Here is a 24,295-nt window from a genome sequence, read left to right on the forward strand (position 1 = left end):
AAAGATGTACAGTATTAGTGCCACGTTTAGAAAGCAATCTATGGCATTGAAAACACAGCACAGATTAATGATATCATTATACAGTTTACAACTATATCGTATCCTCGTGTTGCTGTTCTTGGCTGATAAGAGTGGTTTCCTGCTGGTGTAGTGAATCTGCCTGAAGGTTTGACGTGTCATGCATGCTGAGATGCTTTTCTTCTCACCACGGCTGTAGAGAGTACTTATTTGAATTACTGTTGTGTTTCTGTCAGCTCAAGCTTGTCTGGTTTTTTTTCTTATCAGGTATTTCTGCCTGCAGCACTGCCACCCACTGCATGTTTCTGAGGTATATTTTGCACCATTCTGTGTAAACTCTAGAGAGTGAATGAGTGTGTGTGTGTGTGTGAATATACATGTACAGTATGTACTGTATGTATATATAAGCATATATATATATATATATATATGTGTGTGTGTGTTTGTCATGTCTGAAAATACATGTATGTGTGTGTATATAAATTACATGAAAAAAAATGTGTGTGTGTGTGTGTGTGTGTGTGTGTGTGCGTGTATAAAATACTCAAACCCGTCTGTCTGGTACTAACAACCATGTCACAATCACTGACATCATCTTCCATACCAGTGTCTGAGGTGAACATTAACTTGACCCGTGTCTACATGATTTAACGCACTGCACCGCTGCCACATGATTGGCTGACACCATAATTGCATGAATAATCAGGGGTACAAATAATAAAATGATTTGTAAGCTCATAGGAATTGTCAGTAAAATTTGTTTTATTTTAATTAAATGCGGTGAGGATTGTCGTAGACTCCGAAGGCTAATACAATAAACACAGATGGAGCAATCATGATTAGCTTTATTGAATTATATAACTTCTGAGCTGAAATGTACAATCACTGTGTGTGTATCTAAAAATATTCAAAAATATATAACAAATGTGGGGGCATGGTGGCTTAGTGGTTAGCACGTTCGCCTCACTCCTCCAGGGTCGGGGGTTCGATTCCCGCCTCCGCCTTGTGTGTGTGGAGTTTGCATGTTCTCCCCGTGCCTCGGGGGTTTCCTCCGGGTACTCCGGTTTCCTCCCTCGGTCCAAAGACATGCATGGTAGGTTGATTGGCATCTCTGGAAAATTGTCCCTAGTGTGTGATCGCGTGAGTGAATGAGTGTGTGTGTGCCCTGCGATGGGTTGGCACTCCGTCCAGGGTGTATCCTGCCTTGATGCCCGATGACGCCTGAGATAGGCACAGGCTCCCCGTGACCCGAGGTAGTTCGGATAAGCGGTAGAAAATGAATGAATGAATGAATGAATGAATGATATAACAAATGTTCATCACTCAACACATCAGTAAAGCCTTTTTAACTTTTTAGCTATAAAATATTTAACCCATCTAACCTGATTATTTGTTTGTTTTTCACAAAATGTAAAATCGATTTGAAAATTAAATATCTGGATATTTGAAATCATTTCTACATGACAGGGTTAATTCACATAAATGCAGAAAAGTTACTGAAAGTTTGAATTAAATCCTACAGTTGAAGGTTGTTTTCTACTCCAGTAAGAGTTCAAGTTCACATCTCAAAGCAATGAGTCCTCTTACCCTGGAGGATTCCTGTTTCTTCTCTTTCATTTTTGTCTTTCTGTGTTATCTTCCCCTCCCACGCTCATCGCACACCTTTACGCTTTAACTCCCATCCATCTCTAGCAATACGACACTGTGATTAAAGCGGGAATCTCTCTGTGTAGTCTGGTGTGATGTAAGTGGAAAGGGCTGCTGTGCGTTAGTTCAGCAGGGAGGAACGGCATCTGGGTGAAGTTTATGGAGATTTATGGGTCTCCCCCTTGTTCTAATTGCCTCCTGCCAGCGGGTAGTCCTGTTAGAGCCCATGTGAGCAGCAGCCGGAATGGCTGAAGCAGGTGGGACGATGCATTGTTTAAATCTGAGGGCTATGGAGACAAATGTTGGCCCTGGCCTCTTCCTGCCAAGATACAGCGTTCCTCAACTTGGCCATGGATGCACAAGCTGGAGTTCCACTATGGTTCCCAGAGAAAGAAAAAAGAAAGAAAGAAAACAGCACAGCTGAGATTTGAAGGACATTTAACAGTCAACCATCATGTTCTGTTCGGTTAGGTCTCATCTGTGCATCATAAATGTTGTGAAATGACTTCATTGTGAAATATCCTACAAAAATATCAATTCAAATATAGAGATGAGTCTCCTTTATTTACCTCATTAATCTCAGCTCAGACTTGAACCTTCTCTCTGAGTTCCCCTAAAAAAATACACAAATTGAATTGATTAGAAAATGATGCAACATCAATAGAAACGCAGTAGAAATAATAGGAAATAAATGACTAAATAAAACCAAATGCAAAAATATGACACAGTTACGACAGAAAAGTCAGGAACAATGTCTTAATAAAGAATTAAAATAAACCCAAAAAGCACAGAAAAGATAAGCAATAATTATTTTAAAACATCATTTAGAAAAGAAAATGCAAGTTCTTCACTAATATACTTTACACAGAACAAAATTTTAGCACGGACTTTTACGCTTTTATTTTGAATGAATTCTGACAAAGGAATATTAAATGCGTCTTGCACTAAGGGTGTGCAAACTTTTGCATTATACTGTACATACACTATATGATGTAATTTAAATAAATATATTCGTAGTCTTTAAAGATTCTAATTGTGGAGGTCAGTCTTGAGGTTTTTTGTCCTATATTACTTAAAAAAAAAAAAAGAAGATGGTAAAGAAAAGACTATTTATAACTAGTGAAAAATGGTAACAGGAACTAATGACTTATGGATGTTACGCAACAAGAAATGTAGATACAAATGGCTTAAAACTTAAAAAAAATTTAATTTATGAATCGGAAGAAAATTCGTTTATTCATAAAATTTGGAAACTACATAAAATGTGTTTCACCCTCATTCAATAAGTATTAAGTCAATTATTTGTTACCAAGTATGTCTTGAAAGGTCTTTCTTTCTTTGAGAAGGCTTGGTGAAAAAAAAAAATCTCTTCTCTTTTATGTCACATGACTTATTCTGACAAGAAAAGCTTTTCACTGCAGTTCCCCTGTAAATGCCGGTTAGGGAGGAGACGCCGTAAGCCGTTGCTCAAGGCAGGGAAAGTTTTAAATCTGCTGATGGTACTTTATGTAAACTTTAACACAAAATACTTACACAATCAAATCTTTCAGTCGCTTTTTTATCTATATCTATCTTTCTATCAGTTATTCCATGCATTCATACCTCCTCATATCACTGTACTCATATCACCGATGCTAATATTTTTTAGCACGTCATGTTGTAAAGTGTATCTTCTCTACTAAACTTAAGGCTTTACTGCTGATTTTACAAAACACTGACTCCTTCAAAACTCCTCTCAAAAAACTTCAGTATATCAGTATGATCAAAGATAAAACCCTTGTTAACCAGTACACTCACGTTCGAAATGGACTTAAAGTACAGAGTCAGGACTCGGTTGGCTTTCAGTTTGAGACATTTGTTTTTCCCCTCTGTTGAGAACCTTACATTGAATTTTAATGGTTATAGTGTTAATTTCGTCACCTATTTTTAATTTAGTCTTAGTCTTAGTCTTGTGCCAAATGTCCTTGTTAGTTTTAGTCATATTTAGTCATTCACATATCTTTTTTTGTTAGTCTTAGTTTTAGTCGACTAAAAGTCTCGTCATTTTAGTCTAGTTTTAGTCAAAAGAAAACTCAAGGTATCTTAGTCAAGTTTTAGTCGACTAAAAGTCTTTTAATTTTAGTCTAGTTTTAGTCAAAAAATTGTAGCTTGACCACATCTGGAATCTATTGTAAGAATAAATACAACGAGGCCTCATTAAATGCAATAATATCAGGAACACACGTGTTATAGTGGAAATAAATAACTTAATGAAAAGCCTAAGATCAAAACTGTAGGTATATATATATATATATATATATATATATATATATATATATATATATATATATATATATATATATATAAATTACCGACTTATTGCAAGTTATACATGGTATTGCACCATTATTGATGATATTTGGAGCAATATTACATGCAATTGTTAAACTTGATTCCCTTACATATTTTTTCAAATTCTTAAATCCCTGAATGTCTACTTTCATATGAGCTTCATAATAACCACCACTGTGGAGTACTGAACATACTGAATATGAACACAAACAAGTCCTTAAGTGCCATATTTCTCTATTCTTAAACAAAAGTTAGACCTTATAACCAATCGGATTCAAGCAGTCAACAATCATCATGTGGTATATTTAATAATAAATAATAATAAACTGTATTCTATTTATGATGTGTTCATTCTTACTTCGGAGTGTGTGGAAAATTTATGCCTCGAAGATGAAAAAAAAAAAACAGAGACTGAGAACTTTTACGAGTCTGGGAAGCGAGCTATTCGTGACAGCTCATCATTTTTGCAGGAGTTCATGTCTTTATGAATCTAAGATAGACCTGGCAGACTCAGTAAGTTCTCTAACGACTGAAAACAGCCTGGTCATGAATACTGGATACGAATAATTTCATTACCTAGAAGTAATGCTGTGAAAGCCAGTGGGATCCTGCTAATAAAGTCATAAAACTGGAGTTTTGATATGACGTTCACTAGAATCCTCAGTTCAGCTATGATCTGTGTGTTTTATAATAAAATAATCTGAAAGTAATGATTAGCTAATTTTTTTTAGCATTAAATGGTTTACTACGTACACTGAAAACCATCAACTGCTGAAAGCAAATGATTAAAAATACATGGTCCTGTCCATGGAATGATGAGTGGACTCGATGTTCTACGTCAATATTTGTATGAGACCACAAAGTACCGAGAAAACAATACAGCTCATTTAGTCATTTAGTCAGATTATTAAATTCTAAAAGTGCAACAAAAAAAGTCATCTTAGCATCGAATAAATCTTGAATCTAGTCAAAATTTTTTATAACCGATTACTATAAAATTGCAATAAACCAAGATTATTACATTAATAAGACTATTTTATGTATATTTTACTATTTTGGAGATTTTTTATTTTTTTTTGTCAAATAATTTTAATTAAATTTCAATTTCAATTAATGCTTAAAATTAGCAAAATAAGCTATCAGTATCTTAACATTTTAAAGCTTAGAAATATGTATGGAAAGATTATGCTTGGTTTATTGTAATCATATAATAAAAAGTAGATCAGTTTATTTCATTCATTCATTTTCTACCGTTTATCCGAACTACCTCGGGTCACGGGGGGTCTGTGCCTATCTCAGGCGTCATCGGGCATCAAGGCAGGATACACCCTGGACGGAGTGCCAACCCATCGCAGGGCACACACACGCACATTCACACACTAGGGACAATTTTCCAGAGATGCCAATCAACCTACCATGCATGTCTTTGGACCGGGGGAGGAAACCGGAGTACCCGGAGGAAACCCCCGAGACACGGGGATAACATGCAAACTCCACACACACAAGGTGGAGGCGGAAATTGAACCCCGACCCTGGAGGTGTGAGGCGAACGTGCTAACCACTAAGCCACCGTATATATATTATATATATTATATAAATATATATATAAATTTTTTTTTTTTTTTTTCAAAATTATATGATTAAAACAGCGAAATTAGGCAACATTAAGCGAAAATGGAGCAAACACGTTATTTTTTCTCTGAATGAACCGCTCCCAATGAACAACATGCTGATTCAACAGCAAAAGGAGAAAAAAGAGAACAAAAACTCTAAAATATACTGTGTAGCAAAAAAAAAAAGAAAGAAAAAAACAATGAATGTTCATTTTTCCCATGAAAATACTCTTGTTTTTATAGTATTTTTGATCAGTTTCTGTTCTGGATTTGTGGAAACAGACAAGTCTGAATATTGCAATGGTTTCTAAACCCCATCTGCTCAGTCTGAACCTCTGCATTAGATATGAGCTTAGATAAGAGAGTCTGCCTGGCCGCTACAAGCACCATCTGCCTGCTGAATATACAAACTTTCCATCTCGGAGTCCCGTCACTGAGGCTTCTTTAGGAAAACACTGGACATAGAAGACTAACCACAACTATAGGTGGACATTATTCCAAGCATGCTCCTGTAATGGTTGGATTAAGTTAAATTCTGTTCAAAGCCAGCCAGTTGGCTCTTTATTCTGGCTTTGATTAAGCTCTCATCAATCACTGTCTAATGAGGAACTGGCTGAAGTCCCAGGACTCTGATAATAACCTATGGAAATATTTGTGTTTTATATTTTCATTGGAAATCTCGCTGATGTAAAGCGTTAACAGCCAGTTGGTGTGTTTAGATTGAAATGTATATAAAGCTCATATAGCATAAGTTTAGAGTTTTAAACACAAACACTGAGTTCATTTTGAGAAGTGACTAAACTCTGTTTGTGTCTGAACAGTGAGAGTAAAGTTTCAGGATAAACACCACATCAAGACCACTGCAATTAAAAACACTGCCTTGGATACTAGATAGATAGATAGATAGATAGATAGACAGACAGACAGACAGACAGACAGACAGACAGACAGACAGACAGATGGATAGATGAAAAAACAGAGAGACAGATGGCCAGACAGACATGCAGATGGATGAATAGATAGATAGATAGATAGATAGATAGATAGATAGATAGATAGATAGATAGATAGATAGATAGACAGACGGACGGACAGACAGACAGACAGACAGACAGACAGATAGATAGATGAAAAAACAGAGAGACAGATGGACAGACAGACATGCAGATGGATGAATAGATAGATAGATAGATAGATAGATAGATAGATAGATAGATAGATAGATAGATAGATAGATAGATAGACGGACGGACAGACAGACAGACAGACAGACAGACAGATAGATAGATGAAAAAACAGACAGACAGATGGACAGACAGACATGCAGATGGATGAATAGATAGATAGATAGATAGATAGATAGATAGATAGATAGATAGATAGATAGATAGATAGACAGACAGACAGACAGATGGATAGATGAAAAAACAGAGAGACAGATGGCCAGACAGACATGCAGATGGATGAATAGATAGATAGATAGATAGATAGATAGATAGATAGATAGATAGATAGATAGATAGATAGATAGATAGATAGATAGATAGATACGGACAAACAGACAAATAGATAGATAGATGAAAAAACAGAGAGACAGATGGACAGACAGACATGCAGATGGATAGATAGATAGATAGATAGATAGATAGATAGATAGATAGATAGATAGATAGATAGATAGATAGATAGATAGATAGATAGATAGATAGACGGACGGACGGACAGACAGACAGACAGACAGACAGACAGATAGATAGATGAAAAAACAGAGAGACAGATGGACAGACAGACATGCAGATGGATGAATAGATAGATAGATAGATAGATAGATAGATAGATAGATAGATAGATAGATAGATAGATAGATAGATAGATAGATATTAGCAGTATTTCTAATAAACACTACTGATGTTTTCTCTTTCTGCTGCACGTCATCATGGAGAGACTAAAATGTTAAATAAAAAAAGATGTTGATGGCTCGTCTTTAGCTGATGTTTTGAGACTCCCAGACCATACATCATGGCAGATCCACCTCTCATCACTCCAAAACCTCAAGCTTTGGCTGTTTCCTCTGTACAGCTCCAGGGTCTCTGGTTCAAACTTGGGTTACTGGTTTGACGTTCTCCCTGTTTCCGTGTTGGTTTCCTCTGAGTTCTCTGGTTTCCCCCCACTTCCAAGAGCATGCCAGTTTTCCAGTAAAATGTGCTGAATGAGTGTGTGAATGTGTGTGTGTTCATAGGGAGAAACACTTTGTTGGTTAAATTGAATCAATGAATGAAAATAATAGAAAAGGATTCAGGTTTTCAATTTGCTTATTGTGTGTCTATGCAGATGGATTCAGATTCTTGTTCTTGGCTGACAGGAGTGAAACCTCTGCTGTTGTTAGTAGCCCGTCGGCCTTAAGCTTTGACAAGCGGTGGTTTCTGCGATGCTTTTTTCGCTCAACACATTTATAAAAAGTGGATATTTGACTTACCATAGTTTTCATGTCAGCACAAATCAGTCTATTCTTCTTTGACAGACTTTAACTCAGTCTGCATACAGCACTGAGACTCAATGTCTCAATGAGACTTTATTATAAATATTTTTCAGCTCTACTAAAAACAAGTGCTAATCGGGAAGAAAATCCATTGATATAATTAGACTATAAATCCTGGATCAAATGCATACAAATAACAAAAAAAGAATCCTGGAATATTTATTGTATTCATTTAAACTCTGTCAAAGACTAATCACAATATTAAACTAATTCACTGACTTTAATGTAATTTAACATTAAGATTTCTACATCTTGACCGGTACATTATCTACATCATTTATAACTTTATGCACTGTACTTCTGTCACATGATCAGCTGATTGATGGATCGGGTGATTTCATGAACGAGCAGTAGTACAGCTGTTCCTAATAAAGTGGCACAATAAGAATTGAACTTTCATAACACTTAAAATCTAAAACTGCATACACTCAAAAACCAAATTACCAAAAGATACAAAACTGCACTGGGTACGATTCAAAATACTGAATAAAATCCTGTTCGGTCTTCGTCTACATTTCCAGTTAATTCACTTTTACATTGTTGACACCACGTGGCTTTATGAGGAACGTCACAAGGCTAAGCTCATTAAACTAGACATGGCTTACACCTGATACACCTGACCACTGATGTTCCGATCAAATGACAAATTAGATTTAAAGAGGTGACACTGGAGGATATAATTATATCCGTGCTGCTTTACAACACCAGGTGTGTTAGGATATAATGTTCAGATAAACAAGTAATTGTTTAGCAGAGGCTGGATACAGACGGACACCTGAGCTGCATCCCAAATATCGTCCTACACACTACAAACTTACACTAGGCACTATGTACTCTAGAGTCTAGTAAATGAGTGTTAGAATGGTCGTATCTTCTAAACCGTAATACTACGTTTTTTTTTTTTGTTGGAAAATAAATCACACAACATGAGCTAATATAAAAGATATTTTAAGACCTCATGGCCTCTGACGCCTGTTAGCCCCGCCCCCTTTCTTCTATGGCCAACATTTAACGTTTTGTTTTTTTGTTTTTATATTCATTCATTCATTCATTCATCTTCTACCGCTTATCAGAACTACCTCGGGTCACGGGGAGCCTGTGCCTATCTCAGGCGTCATTGGGCATCAAGGCAGGATACACCCTGGACGGAGTGCCAACCCATCGCAGGGCACACACACTCATTCACTCACGCAATCACACACTAGGGACAATTTTCCAGAGATGCCAATCAACCTACCACGCATTTCTTTGGACCAGGGGAGGAAACCAGAGTACCCGGAGGAAACCCCCGAGGCACGGGGAGAACATCACGGGGAGAACATGCAAACTCCACACACACAAGGTGGAGGCGGGAATCGAACCCCGACCCTGGAGGTGTGAGGCGAACGTGCTAACCACTAAGCCACCGTGTCCCCCTGTTTTTATATTTTTTGGATGAATTAATTAATTCTTTATTAAATATTTAAATATTTATGAAATATTAAAATATTTCAAGAAATACTATTTGGAATTATATTATCAAAAAAAATATTAAAATTATTCAAACTAAGCAGACAGGTATTATGTCCATAACATATATTTTTTAACATTATTATTGTTATATTTTGTGTTGCAGAACAAGTTATTTCTTATTTAAAGCAGATAAATGTAGAGTGTAAATACATAATCCCTAACCAGAATCTTATTATTCTTCATTCTGATAAGACAAATAAAACCCAATATCAAATAGGACAAAAAAAAGCATATCATAAGACCAAGAAACTGATATCCTGAATCCCGAACACTTTCCAGTGGTGAAAAACTTACTGAAACTGTACATTCCTTTCATATACGTTAAATAAATATCTCCTGACAAAAATCTACACCGATAACAAACTTAATTAAATAGATTAATAGAATCAACGCTATATACGTTGTTGTTATGGAAACTATTCAAAAACGAACCTTAGAGAGCTAAGAGAGCCAGTGAGCAATGTCTGACCAATCAGAATCAAGAATTCAACAGCATCTTGTACAATTTTTATTAGTTTATTAATAACAAACTTAATTAAATAGATTAATAGAATCAACGCTATATACGTTGTTGCTATGGAAACTATTCAAACATGAACCTTAGAGAGCTAAGAGAGCCAGTGAGCAATGTCTGACCAATCAGAATCAAGCATTCAACAGCATCTTGTACAATTTTTATTAGTTTATTAATAACAAACTTAATTAAATAGATTAATAGAATCAACGCTATATACGTTGTTGCTATGGAAACTATTCAAACACGAACCTTAGAGAGCTAAGAAAGCGAGTGAGCAATGTCTGGCCAATCAGAATCAAGCATTCAACAGCATCTTGTACGATTTTTATTAGCTATAAAAGAAAAAATAGAGGAAGTCTCGCAGAGTAGTCAGTCACATGGTGTTCATGACAGTGAAGATCTTTTAAAAAATGTTTTATTGACTTCAAAATCTTCAACGGTTTAAATATTTGCAGGATGTTTTATCAAACATCTGATTAGTTTTCTGTCCCCCCGGTGCGCTCCTTAGTCAGATATTTCTCTGTAAACAAATCTACATGAAACCCAGAATGAGTCTAACGAGAACTGTTAGCAGAGTGCGATAGGAAGTGTGACTTGAGAGGAACTCGAAAGGTGTAACTCGTCATCTGCCGACTTATGATTCATATGCAGAGGAGACAATGGGCACAGACCTTCGTATAGCTTCTGTGGCAAAACTAAATTGAGAAACTGACTCAGTGAGTAGCAAAAAAAAAAAAAAAACGTGTAAATGGTAGAAAGAAAGAAAGAAAGATAGAAAGATAGAAAGTCTGAGCAGCTCATTGCAAATCGTGAACATGACTTCTTTCCTTTTTCTTGGCTGCATGCCGCTCTCGCTTGACAACTCTCAGTAGGAGCTGACTGCTTTTTAGGACCGATGTCAAACTTCATTTCTTTTTACTTTCACCTCCACTGAGGATTAAAGTGTGTGTGTTGGTTGGTGGGTTGGGTGTGTGTGTTTTTAAAGACAAACAGACAGACATCCTCCACCTGTTTTTGTAAAGTACACAGTGCTCAGAAGACAGGAAGTTGGCCAGCCGACTTGTCGTTTCTGCCCTCTTTTCTAAAAATATCTGCATGGAAAGAAGCCTGTGCCCCAAAAATGTGCAAAGGTTATGAGTGCTCACAGGTACCGACTTGTGTCTTCGAGCACAGTTTCGATTTAGGTCGAAACGTAGCACCAGCCGTGGTTTCACAGGTAGCCATGCTGCAACATAATGCTACTAATCTTTTAATTACAGTCTAGTGTACAGCAATTTAGTGAGAAAGCGCATGGCTTGATTTTCACTGGGTAAGAGACAAAAGGGATTATTTGAATGAATTGCAGAATTGGCTCGCCTTGCTTCTCGCTGGATGAATCAGATGTCTCGTTTCGGCGAGAGACTGAAGTGAAACCATTGTGTTCAGCATTTAGATCGATGTGGTGCAACACAGTGGCGTTCGTTTTTTCCTGCACGCTGAGCACTGCCAACCTGTAGTAACGCTTACAACAGCCATCATACCCCGCACTCCAAAGGAGCTGACAGCGCACTTATTAAATGTCCTTTTTGTTCCTGAGACCTGCTTATTATAAGATAAATAGAGGAAGGAGAAGTTAAAGATGCTTGAGGGAGGAAAACGTTCTGCTGTTTCTAGTGATATTTTATCCAGTGATTGAAATGATAAATTTGTCATTGTAAAATATCAGAGAAAATCTATTATCAGCATTCAGGGTGAGGTCTCGATCAACAACAGGAAGCGCATTTCAGTTTATTCTTTCATAAATTGCTCTACGGTGTCTTTTTTTGACTGATGGTAACTGCACAGGACAATGAAAGGACAAAGAAATTAAAAATTAAAGGATTAAAGCAGACAAACAGTAGCCTAGTAATAACCACCAGATCTGCTTGGCTGTGCATTAGCATCCAGAACTGTACTAGCGTGATGAACAAACGATGATGATGTTGCAGAACGTTTTCTAACCAAAATCTCTCCCGACTGTATTACATTGAGATCCGGTGGCTGTGAAAACCAAAGCATAAGATTCACATCACATTCATCTTCATCAAAGTCATTTAATGTGGGCGGAGTCATCCCAGCAAAGACCATGCCTCTTATCAGCAGATCAGTCTGAAGCATCTCTGTTTGTCATGATGCTTCATCATAAAGGGACTCAAACTCTTCCAAGTAATTCTAAAATAAACAAAACACCCCACAGTATAACCGTGCCACTTTTTTCCCTTCAATTTGTCTCCGTCTGTATTCGACAACTCATGTTTATCAAATACGTCCAAGCAGGGTGTGTGGACTTATATACAGACCACACACTACTAATTATGGTGTAATAAAAGTGTAATTTTAGTCAGACATTTTAGCACATTTGTTACAATCGGCCTTATTTAGCTGGAAATGATCAAGTGCCGGGGGGCACGGTGGCTTAGTGGTTAGCACGTTCGCCTCACACCTCCAGGGTTGGGGGTTCGATTCCCGCCTCCGCCTTGTGTGTGAGTGGAGTTTGCATGTTCTCCCCGTGCCTCGGGGGTTTCCTCCAGGTACTCCGGTTTCCTCCCCCGGTCCAAAGACATGCATGGTAGGTTGATTGGCATCTCTGGAAAAAATTGTCCGTAGTGTGTGAGTGTGTGAGTGAATGAGTGTGTGTGTGTGAGTGTGTGCCCTGCGGTGGGTTGGCACTCCGTCCAGCGTGTATCCTGCCTTGATGCCCGATGACGCCTGAGATAGGCACAGGCTCCCCGTGACCCGAGAATAGTTCGGATAAGCGGTAGAAAATGAATGAATGAATGAATGAATGACCAAGTGCCTTCAAAGAACAACTGATTTACACTGAGTGCACCCCCCTCCCCCACACAACACGCTCACAGGCAGCGCTCACAAAAAGCTAAAAATGACTACTAAATGGTCAAAGGAACAATTTCAGCTCAGCCACTTTGTCACGTGAAGTCTTCCTCACGTTTATACGGCACCTACTGTACTAAATTCTTTTGGATTATATTCTTTAAAGTCATTAACAAAAATCAGCAGGGAATTGAACTAAATCTGTGTCATTTAAATAAATACTAAACTTTCATCATAACATACACACAAACACAGAACATAAATACACACAAACTCAGCTTCCTTTGTAGGATACAAATGTTTTTTTGCACACTAACTAAATTCTCTTAAAAAGAAATAAATCCCTTAGTGTCCAGCTTAATAAGCGATGGTTGATGATTGTACAGTATAAAGGACACAGCTAGCTAAAATATTAGATCCGGCTAATGACTAGCATCCATGTTTTATTTCCCAGTTGCCTAGCAAGATTTAGACACCTTTGAACACTGGAACGCTAAGCATAAGGTAGAAAAGCATGAACTAGAAGGATTAAAGCGAGTGATGAGTCACAGTAACAACTTAAAAGGAATCGTATCAACCTCCGTTTAGCTTTCCAGTCCATTCTGTAGTCCATTCACAACCACAGAGGTCTGTTTGCTTTAAAGAGGAATGTTTGTCCTCTCCACTTTGTGATTAGTAGACTTCTTTCCTCAGTGCTCATGTTGTTTCTGGACCGTTTCCCAGCCCACAAGAAGAGATTTGTACATCAGGACAGCATTACTTTGAAAAAAAATTTTTTTGTCATGTGTAGCTTTATATAGCAAAAAAAATAAACATTCAGAAATAGGAATGACTTTTCCTCCCTCGCAGTTATGATGTTTATTCCAGACTGGGAATAAAAAAAAAAACTATTTTTGTTAGCCAGTATAACAAAATCCTGCTGTTTTTCTCAAGCTTCAGTGTTAGTGCTCATAAATGTTCATTTTCTCTTTTCTTTCCTAATATTTATTCGCACTGCATTTCATAATCGCCACGTCAAGACGGTTTGCGGTTTGACGCCGAGATGAAAAAACTTCTCACAATGTGCTACTTTCCCCCGACATTTTCCCCGCAGTATTTTGTGTGCAGTAAGCTAAGGCTAATGCTAGTTCCTAAATGGAACTGTTTTATGAATGGACTAGTGAAAGGACACTTCTCCATGGAGAGTTTGTTTTTCCTCTGCCTCACTATGCCTCTGAGCGTGAGGTTTCTTCGAGGTCGGAGGTCAGACACGAGTCAGGCCACACATGTGGCTAAACGCTGCCTTACCTCATAGTAGACAAGCTTGAAGCTAAATATAGACCTTCTCTGGTCTATCGTCCTAAATAACAGAGATGCCACAACATTCAATCTGTTCCTGATTCTTTGTTGTTCGTCTCAAAACACGTCAAATAGAAAAATCGGAAAACTTCACAAATCACCTGAAGCTTACACGTGTGGTTTGTAGACACTTCAGATGTTGGTTTACACATATGTATTTACACATTTATATGTGGTTTCTTTCCATATGATTCAGCTATTTTCACATATGAGCTTTTCAATACGATTCATTTATTTTAATGTGCTTTTTTCTGATGATTCATTTACTTTCAGTGAATTTGTGACCGAAATGATTCATTTATTTTCAGACTTTTTTTAGCGACATGATTCATTAATTTTCAGGTGATTGTTTATATATATATATATATATATATATATATATATATATATATATATATATATATATATATATATATATATATCCATTTCTTTTTAAGTGATTCAACCATATGATTCCTATATTTTTAGGTGATTGTTTTATATATATATATTATTCTTCACCCACACGATTCACTTATTTTCATCCTTGATGTTTTTTCATTATTTGTGTGTTTTCATCTGGTTATTTTCCCCTAATTTATTCACTTGATTCAGCCATTTTTATATGTTTGCACACACAGCATGACTCGCCTGAGGTTCCAAGCTCATATGTCCAGTTTCAGGTCATATAGTAACTTGATTAAATACATCTTCATGTGTTGCACAAATTTGAATACTTATTATGCATACAATCGTTTGTGAAAAGTGTGTGAATGTTTTGCAAGGCCCGATCGACACATTTGTTAATTTTATTTTCTCTGCTGTTGTTTTTGTTCCTGTACTCATTGGGGAAAATATGAAACATTCATCCCACAGAATCAACAAACACAAAAATAGCTTAACTTTCTTTTTATCCTTCCCGCGTTCGCCGTGCTAAAAAGCCAAACAATGAGCACATAATTACCACATTGTTGCCTTCGGAGACCTTTTTGTGTTAGGCGACGTTCCACTGGAGTACAGCCAGATTCTGCTGGGTGAGGAGCGCCAGAACGCTGAGCGTCGGTTTGTGCTGCTAAACAAACCAGGCTATTACGGCTTGTCTTTACAACAGATGATTATTATTAACTGAGCGTGCATCACTTCAGATCCACTTTGGTCATAACCTTTTATTGACTGTCTTTAGTGCCGTGTGTTTTATGGAGACATAAACATCCTTAGCCGCATGACTGCGAAATATTTCCAAGAAAATAATCCATGTCTTGCATTTCTCATATAGTACAACATCCATTAGTCCTCTTTGATGAGTTCAAAGCTTGAAAAGTACAGATAATTACCCTGTTTTGAAACAAAAAAATATGATATTTTCATCTCTTAGTGTAGAGAATATTTCAGCAGGGCTGTGTGCACTCAGTATTTTCTGCTTTAACGCCAGGTTTGATATGGTCTAATTAAATCTAGTGCTATTGAAGCAACCCAGGAGCAGCAGTTAATAAAAGAGCTTTCTCTGTGGAAATCCGTGCAGCAAGCAGCACTAAAATTACAACCGCAGAAAAGGTTAAACAAACAGACCCTCATCCGGCGCTGCTCGGACACGGGAGACGCCCGCGCGGGCTTGTGAGGCTCAGACGCAAACTCCGGGCCTTAGGACTTCACTCGCCTTAACGCCTGAATAAACCAACCCTGATAGCCATCGCTTCTACAGCAGCTCTCTCTCTTGATATCTACAGGTGCTTTGCAAATTACATAATTAAGTAAACAGGGCCAGATGCTCAAGCGCTCAAGCTCTACCCTGGATCTGATGTTATACAGTTCTCCTGCTTAGCTGCTTAGTTTTATGTAGTGCGTTTTTACTAATTTGCAGCCATTAAAGGTGTCTCTAGGAGACTACAAACATACAGAAGCACTTATTATAAACACGTATGCTGCTCATGCTCAGTGCACATTACTGTACTAAAGGGAGAAGAAAAAAAAGCCTAAAGCAGATGGAAGAGTTACACTTTCAGTGCAGAGAACCACAGAGAGTTTAATCTTTATCCTTTTGGGTATTTCTAAAAGAAGTGAAGACGCTATGAGAAACCAAGGGCATATGGAGTTTTTATGCTTTTTTCCAAGGAGATCTAACAAGGTCAGGTGGAATAAAAATAAATAAATAAATAAATAAAAAAGTTTTAAAAAAATGTATGCAATGTAATCATGTATTTATCCTTCCTGGCTCATTTTTAATCAGGCTCATCAGCTCATCAGACAACGTGATTGACAGCCAAGACGATGCTTTATCCTGATTGGTTGGATGTTGGTGGTCCACTTAATTTTTCATTTGCAGATGAAAGAAATTTTAGATTCTAATCTGAAAAGATTAATAAGACATTTGACATGAAAAAGTGGGTATTACTGTACCACTGCAACATGGATTATTTATTCTGGGGTTCTGTCTAATATTCAGCTTCATTACACAGAACCTGGGGGGGGCACAGTGGCTTAGTGGTTAGCACGTTCGCCTCACACCTCCAGGGTTGGGGGTTCGATTCCCGCCTCCACCTTGTGTGTGTGGAGTTTGCATGTTCTCCCCGTGCCTCGGGGGTTTCCTCCGGGTACTCCGGTTTCCTCCCCCGGTCCAAAGACATTCATGGTAGGTTGATTGGCATCTCTGGAAAATTGTCCGTAGTGTGTGATTGCGTGAGTGAATGAGAGTGTGTGTGTGTGCCCTGCGATGGGTTGGCACTCCGTCCAGGGTGTATCCTGCCTTGATGCCCGATGACGCCTGAGATTGGCACAGGCTCCCCGTGACCCGAGGTAGTTCGGATAAGCGGTAGAAGATGAATGAATGAATGAATTAAACAGAACCTTTATTAAGAGTCTTTCATCTTTCCCATCATGTCTTTTTGTATCTTCTTGAGGAACGCAGTATAGACAGTCCAACCGAGACCCAAGCATGACTCATCGGGCATGTCTTTAATCCTTCAGAAGACAGATAATTATAGGTCACCAGCAGCGTCTGAGGAACCGTCTCCGTGAACAGGAAGCGCGATTAAAACTCGACTCCCCTTATTCCACAATAACCCCCCTTTTTCACTTTTTTTTTTAAAAAAAAGTGGAGGCTACACTGAGCAGGAGATTTATCAGGCTTTTTTTGAGCTGAGTGCTGATGACAGGGTGCCATCACTTCCATCATTCATCAGATAGAAAAATCGATCTGAGCATTGCGGCGTGAGCTATTCATCTTGCTGATAATTATGCACAGCATCACTGACAAGCCTGCTTTCAGCCGCCGTGCCTGCTGGGATGAAACACAGAGGCCTGCGATGTCTGAGTTATGGCCGTCTAACACACCTCCTCTTTTATCAGACCCGTTGTACGGCGGTATGATTTACTGTGTGGGTGTTAAACAGATGCACTTTGGTCTGCTCAGCAAAACAGACCTCGCCTTATTGTGATTTTGATGCTATGATATTGATGGAGGAAAGCTAATGCTGAATTACTTATTTCAAGTAAAACCATTCAGGTTCAACAATGTAGGGAACAAAAATGATCAAATGGAATTATTATCCACTTACAGTTACTTTTAATGTTGAGGAACATCTGTAAAGCATCTGCAAATCATTATTAGTATTATTAAGTTTTTAGGTTTTAACAGCTATTAAAATTATTTGGTGACTTTCAGCTCTATTCGCTGTGGCGACCCCTGAAGGGAAAAGCCGAAAGAAGAAGAAGAAGAAGAAGAAGAAGAAGAAGGTGACTTTCACCTCTGAGTGTATGCTTAGAGGTTTTCTGAAGTGTTCTGTAGGGTTCCTCAGATGTTCTTTGGATGGTTTAGAACATTCCTCAATTGTTTTTGTATGATGTTTTAGAGCGTTCATCAATTGCTCTTTGGATTTTTTTTAAATCATTCCTCAAATGTTCTGTGGATGTTTTAGGGTGTTCCTCAAATGTTCTGTGAATGTTTTAGGGTGTTCCTCAAATGTTCTGTGGATGTATTAGAGTGTTCCTCAAATGCTCTGTGGATGTTTTAGGGTGTTCCTCAAATGTTCTGTGGATGTTTTAGGGTGTTCCTCAAATGTTCTGTGGATGTATTAGAGTGTTCCTCAAATGATCTGTGGATGTTTTAGGGTGTTCCTCAAATGTTCTGTGGATGTTTTAGGGTGTTCCTCAAATGTTCTGTGGATGTTTTAGGGTGTTCCTCAAATGTTCTGTGGATGTTTTAGGGTGTTCCTCAAATGTTCTGTGGATGTTTTAGGGTGTTCCTCAAATGTTCGGTGGATGTTTTAGGGTGTTCCTCAAATGTTCTGTGGATGTTTTAGGGTGTTCCTCAAATGTTCTGTGGATGTTTTAGGGTGTTCCTCAAATGTTCTGTGGATGTTTTAGGGTGTTCCTCAAATGTTCTGTGGATGTATTAGAGTGTTCCTCAAATGATCTGTGGATGTTTTAGGGTGTTCCTCAAATGTTCTGTGGATGTTTTAGGGTGTTCCTCAAATGTTCTGTGGATGTATTAGAGTGTTCCTCAAATGATCTGTGGATGTTTTAGGGTGTTCCTCAAATGTTCTGTGGATGTTTTAGGGTGTTCCTCAAATGTTCTGTGGATGTTTTAGGGTGTTCCTCAAATGTTCTGTGGATGTTTTAGGGTGTTCCTCAAATGTTCTGTGGATGTTTTAGGGTGTTCCTCAAATGTTCTGTAGATGTTTTAGGGTGTTCCTCAAATGTTCTGTGGATGTTTTAGGGTGTTCCCCAAGTGTTCTTTGTATGTTTTAGGGCGTTCCTCAATTGTTTTAGCTTTCTAAAAAGGTTCTACTTGAAACCTGTACTCAAAAAGAAACCTTTTATTGTGCCAAGTATCCCCTATCAATTATCATTAACATATTGTTCTTCCTGGAATTAAGGAATACCAAGTACACCGATTTACCACAATTTATTTTCATCTACTTCTTTAGAGTCTTGTTGATATCATCTCAGGGTATTAATATGTAATATTTATATAAGTACGTCAGTATCTCATGGGTAAGCCCTAACAAACCCACTCGTTACTTGCGTCCTAACTCTCCATCATCATCAGGGAAGAAGGACTGAGTACTGAGGTACTGCTGAAGTGACACTAGGCATGAATGTGACTGGAGAAATCTTGTATGATTTGCCCTTCAAAATGCACCGTGTAAATTGCCTGCTGAAAGAAAGGGGTGGGGAATCTGGGCAGAAATTTTTGTTATGCTTTTATTCCAGTCATGGAAAATGTGATTAGGTTTTGTACTTAAGTACCAGTGTGGGTAGCACTTCCTCAGTGCTAAGCCTTTCCTTACATTAGGGATTTTTTTTTTATGGAAACTGGAACAAACAGGCTCATATATGTCAAAGCACTTGACTTTTTTTCAAGTGTCTTCTAGAATATTTTCTGTATCTATAAACTGGAGAACATAAACCTTTAACCTTACCTAGAAAATACAAGATTACATACAAACATTTCTTTTTTTGGTCTTTTTTTTTTTTTTTTTGGTTCTGCCACCTTCACCACGAAACCCCATCAGAAACGAAACTATCACATCTGCTTGGTGTATAGAGGAGGGTGTGAATTTGAGAACAGGCCGATATCTAAAATTTAGAAAAGAGTATTTTTTTCTGTTAGTGTTAAGGTTGGAATTGCTTTCTCATAGAAAAACATTTTCGTATTCATTTTTTCAAGTGCATTTCAAATTCCCTAGGCTGCAAAAGCAAGGAAAAAGCAGGGCTGGGAACTGTGTGATACAGACATCCCTTTCAGAAATGGACTCTCGGGAAGGATACGCTTTACTTCATTATCTGGGAATTAAATATTCTTATTCTCAGTCCCTAAGTGCATGTGGGATGGTGAGGTTATTTTTGGTCATTGAACAAATAAATAAAGTAAATAAAAAAAAAAAAACAAGGCCATTTCAGGCCTTGTTTGAGGCCTGAAATGGAATATATGGAACAACTGCTCAAATAAAGTTTGGAGGATTTTTAAAGGGTCTCAGTAGAAATCAAGGTGCAGGTTCCAAGATGAACTTTTTTAAGAAGCCAAGGATCTGTAATTATTTACGGACCCCACGAGGAGCCTAATGAATTGTGAGTCTTTATTTAAACTGCAGAACAAACATCTACATGGAATATCAAAAATAAATCTCTGGATTGTTTTCCTATCAAAGAAGGTTCCAAAATGAACTATCCAAAGGAACCTATGAGGAACCCGATGAGTAATGATCTCCAAAATGTCTGATGCAAAATCCCAGCACGATTCTGAGACTGTAAAAGGAAACTGATTGTGTTCATCAGGTTAAACTACACAGGTTCAAATTTAATTAGCTATCAGTGAAACTATTTATCACATTACTTTCATTTTTCTCTTCTCCATAGCACGTTCTTTAAAGTTTTTTATTTAGTTTATTTTATTTGTATAGCGTTTTTTACAATGGACATTGTCTCAAGGCAGCTTTACAGAACATAAACATAGAACAGAAGATAAACATAAGGAGTAATATAAAGAATTAATATAATAAAAATTCAAAATATATATACTTCACAGTGTGTATGTATGTATGTATGTATGTATGTATGTATGTATGTATATGTATTTATCCCCCAATGAGCAAGTCTGAGGTGACTCAGCAGTGGCAAGGAAAAACTCCCTTAGACGGTAAAGGAAGAAACCTTGAGAGGAACCAGACTCAAAGGGGAACCCATCCTCATATGGGTGACACTAGAGGGTGTGATTACAAATATACAGTCAGACAAGTGTTGTATTGGTGTAAGGATCACATGGAGTTCAGATCTCCTCTTAGTATCACAGAGTCCAACTGGAGCTGGTAGATCTGTAGATGTCTCAGGAGTCTCACAGAGTCGGCCTCATCTCAGAGGAGGTCCAAAAACTTCATCGCACGGAAGACGATCAGAGCTGGTACAGTGTCTGGGTGTCTCGGCACGGGTAGAAAAAGAGAAGAGCAGTGCAGAGGGATTAACATATCTGCTGTTCATAAAAATGTGCAAGTCTAGTGTAATAGTGCACAATATAATGGGATGTGTCAAGTGTACGCCTGACTAAAGAGATGAGTTTTCAATCTGCATTTAAACTGGGAAAGTGTGTCTGAGCCCCGAACACTATCAAAGGAAGGAGGACCTTTAAAGGATGAAACAAAGCAACAACAAAGAATATTGAAAATAAATTCCTGAGGTTCTCTGGTTTGTTCCTTTAGAAACAAAGCTTGATGATTCTATTTAGAGCCCTACAACATTGTTTCCCTATCAAAGAAGGTTCCAATGTGAATCCCTTTAAGAAGCCAAAAACCTGTAACTACCCAAGGAGGAGCCCATTGAGTTATGAGTTTTAGTGAGGTTCTCTGGTTTGTTTCTTTAGGACCCATGCTTTATGAACCTATTTAAAAGCCTATAACATTAAACACCTTTAACAATCCAAGGAACGTACAAGGAGCCATTTTTTTTTTAAGTTCAGCAGTGGATTAGGCATGCTACATCTGGACTCATCTGTCCTGAAATTAAAAAAAAAAAAAAACTTGAAAAGCTGAGATGTTACACATCTGTGTTCCCCAGTTAATAACTACCAAGTCTTTAAGGAATGAAATATTAGTGTAACTATTAACTCATATCCTTTCATCCTTTATTTCCTGTCCAGATTGAGCAACTGCATAGCACAGCAACAAAGAATTCCTGCTTTTTTTTAAAAAACCAATTTAAGAATCCAAAAATCTTAAACAAGCCAAGGATCCCTTGAACTTTTTCCCCATAAAAGTCTAGTGGTGAATTATGAGTGCATTTGGAAATCAAAGACCTAAAATTTAAGACAAAAAAAAAGCACAATGAAAGTAAAAAAGGAAAGTAGTCTCTCTAACTATTAGTGTAAATATTAAGCTCTTGCTTACCATTTTCTATTCTCCGTATTTCCTTATTTCATACAACAATAATCAGATAGATAATAACCGTGAACGCTTTGAATAACGAAACGAATTACAAATTGGTTTGCTGGATCAGCAAGATACCGATCGCATTACATAATCAAGTCTTGGTGAAAAGTGAATAATTAATGTTTCTGCTCGATTTGTCATGACACCAGAAATGCAAGCGTGTGCTGTTTCATCTTCTGAATCAACCTACGTGTCCAGAGGTTTTGTACTGTCTTGCTGTGTATCATTTTCTTTCTCTGGGATACAACAGAGGAAGAGAAAAAGTCAGCTCCTTGCATCATGAGCCGGGTGTGGGAATTTCTCCGGTGTCAATGCAGCGAGGTTATAGAAATCCCAGTAAGCCTGTCCTGAAGATTAATTGTGAAGTAGATCGATCGTGATCACGGTGTCTTTTGAGGGGAACAAAAATCCCCCTCCGAGCGACAGGCAGCCTTGTTAATGTTTTATCCTGAGAGTGTTTAGCTATTCACCACGTCCCTTTGTGTCTCTGCATCTGGAGCACTGAGTGATGAGAATCTTCACTGGCCGCTCAAGGAGCTGAGATATCTCAAAGGGGGAGAGTGAAAGAAAGATTGAAAGAAAAAGAAAGAAAGAAAGAAAGTGAAAGAGAGAGAGAGAACGCACTAGCAACCTGTTCCTTTTCGTCAGCCTCCCCGTGTGTTTATGTTAATGGCTGAGCGATTTTTCTTCCGCCTCAGGAAGAAGAAGGAAGACTGATTGCATCTGCCTCACCTTTAGCGCTCACACAGCTCCTGAAATGACATTACAGGGTGGGAGCCGTAGCTCGGCTAGCTCTGAAGCCTTTATTACCAGCCCGGCTGGTTGAGTAGGCTTTATTAAAGTGGCCGCTTGGCTTTCGAGGACTTGTGCCTCAGGGGTGCTCATCAGTACTTGTCACTGGAGTCGACCTATTAGTCACCAGACAGATGTCAGGGCTTCTTGTAAAGGATAGCTGACCCCCTGCTGAGAGCCAAGTGCCTCTTCCAATGGAGTGGGTGACCTCGAAGCGTCCCTCCCAGTGTGGAGGGGCCAAAGAGGGCACGGCTGGAGGTAGTGGGGTCGAGAAGCGGAGTGGATTCAAGATTGGAGTTAGGGGCAAAGTTGTGGGTCTCATACCACTGATAGTGGTGATCAGGTTGGGGGGTATTCTTCGCTGTTCTCTTTGCTGGCCTGCCCCTGACCTGAGGACAGAGTTAACTGGCCACGAACTGACAAAATGACAAGAAAAATAATGGAATGTGACAGATTTAAGGAAAATGTCTTATATTTTTGAAGAAGAAAAACGGCTAGTTAACATTGCTGCTGATACTCAGAGTGTCCAGGAAAGGGCTGACGTGTTGAGATTGAGTCCTTGGGGCTGAAAAAGATTTTGAAAATCTTTTTTGAAATCTTTTTGCTTTTTATATTTTGTGATCTGTAAAAGACAGTCTCTGTCTGTTCGTACAGGTTTGTGCTGATGTGAAATCTTCTGTTGAACAGTTCCAAGGTTTGATTCAGGCAGCTTCTTATTTAACGTATTTTACTCCTGCACACTGTGTGCAATGAGATAAATTGTGCAAATATTGGGTGTGTTACAGCTGATATACAAAGAAAAATGGCACGGATTACTTCAAGTGCAAAGTAGTGGGAGGAAACGATGTGTAAATAAGGTTTTTGTAGATAAACAAAGACAATCCTGCAGTAGTAACCTGAGCTTGAACCTCCAGTATAATGCTGATTAAATGAGGAGAGACAGGGAGAAATACTACTTTAAATATGATAAGAAATTAGCAAGGAGTGCATACATGAGTGGTCAGTATGTTAAGTGCATTTTGTGTGCTAAATTGTTGTTAATCAAGGCTTTGTTTTGAGAAACCTAGCAAACAATTTTAATCATCTTTCTCAACGTTAAGACATAAATGGTATTATTTTTTTCTCCAACAGACAAACAAATTTTTGTGCTTTTTTCTTACAAATTCATTTTTCATATACATGTACGTGGGGGGGCACGGTGGCTTAGTGGTTAGCACGTTCGCCTCACACCTCCAGGGTC

The sequence above is a fragment of the Tachysurus vachellii genome, chromosome 17 (genome assembly GCF_030014155.1).
Source record: "Tachysurus vachellii isolate PV-2020 chromosome 17, HZAU_Pvac_v1, whole genome shotgun sequence".
Lineage (NCBI taxonomy): Eukaryota > Metazoa > Chordata > Actinopteri > Siluriformes > Bagridae > Tachysurus > Tachysurus vachellii.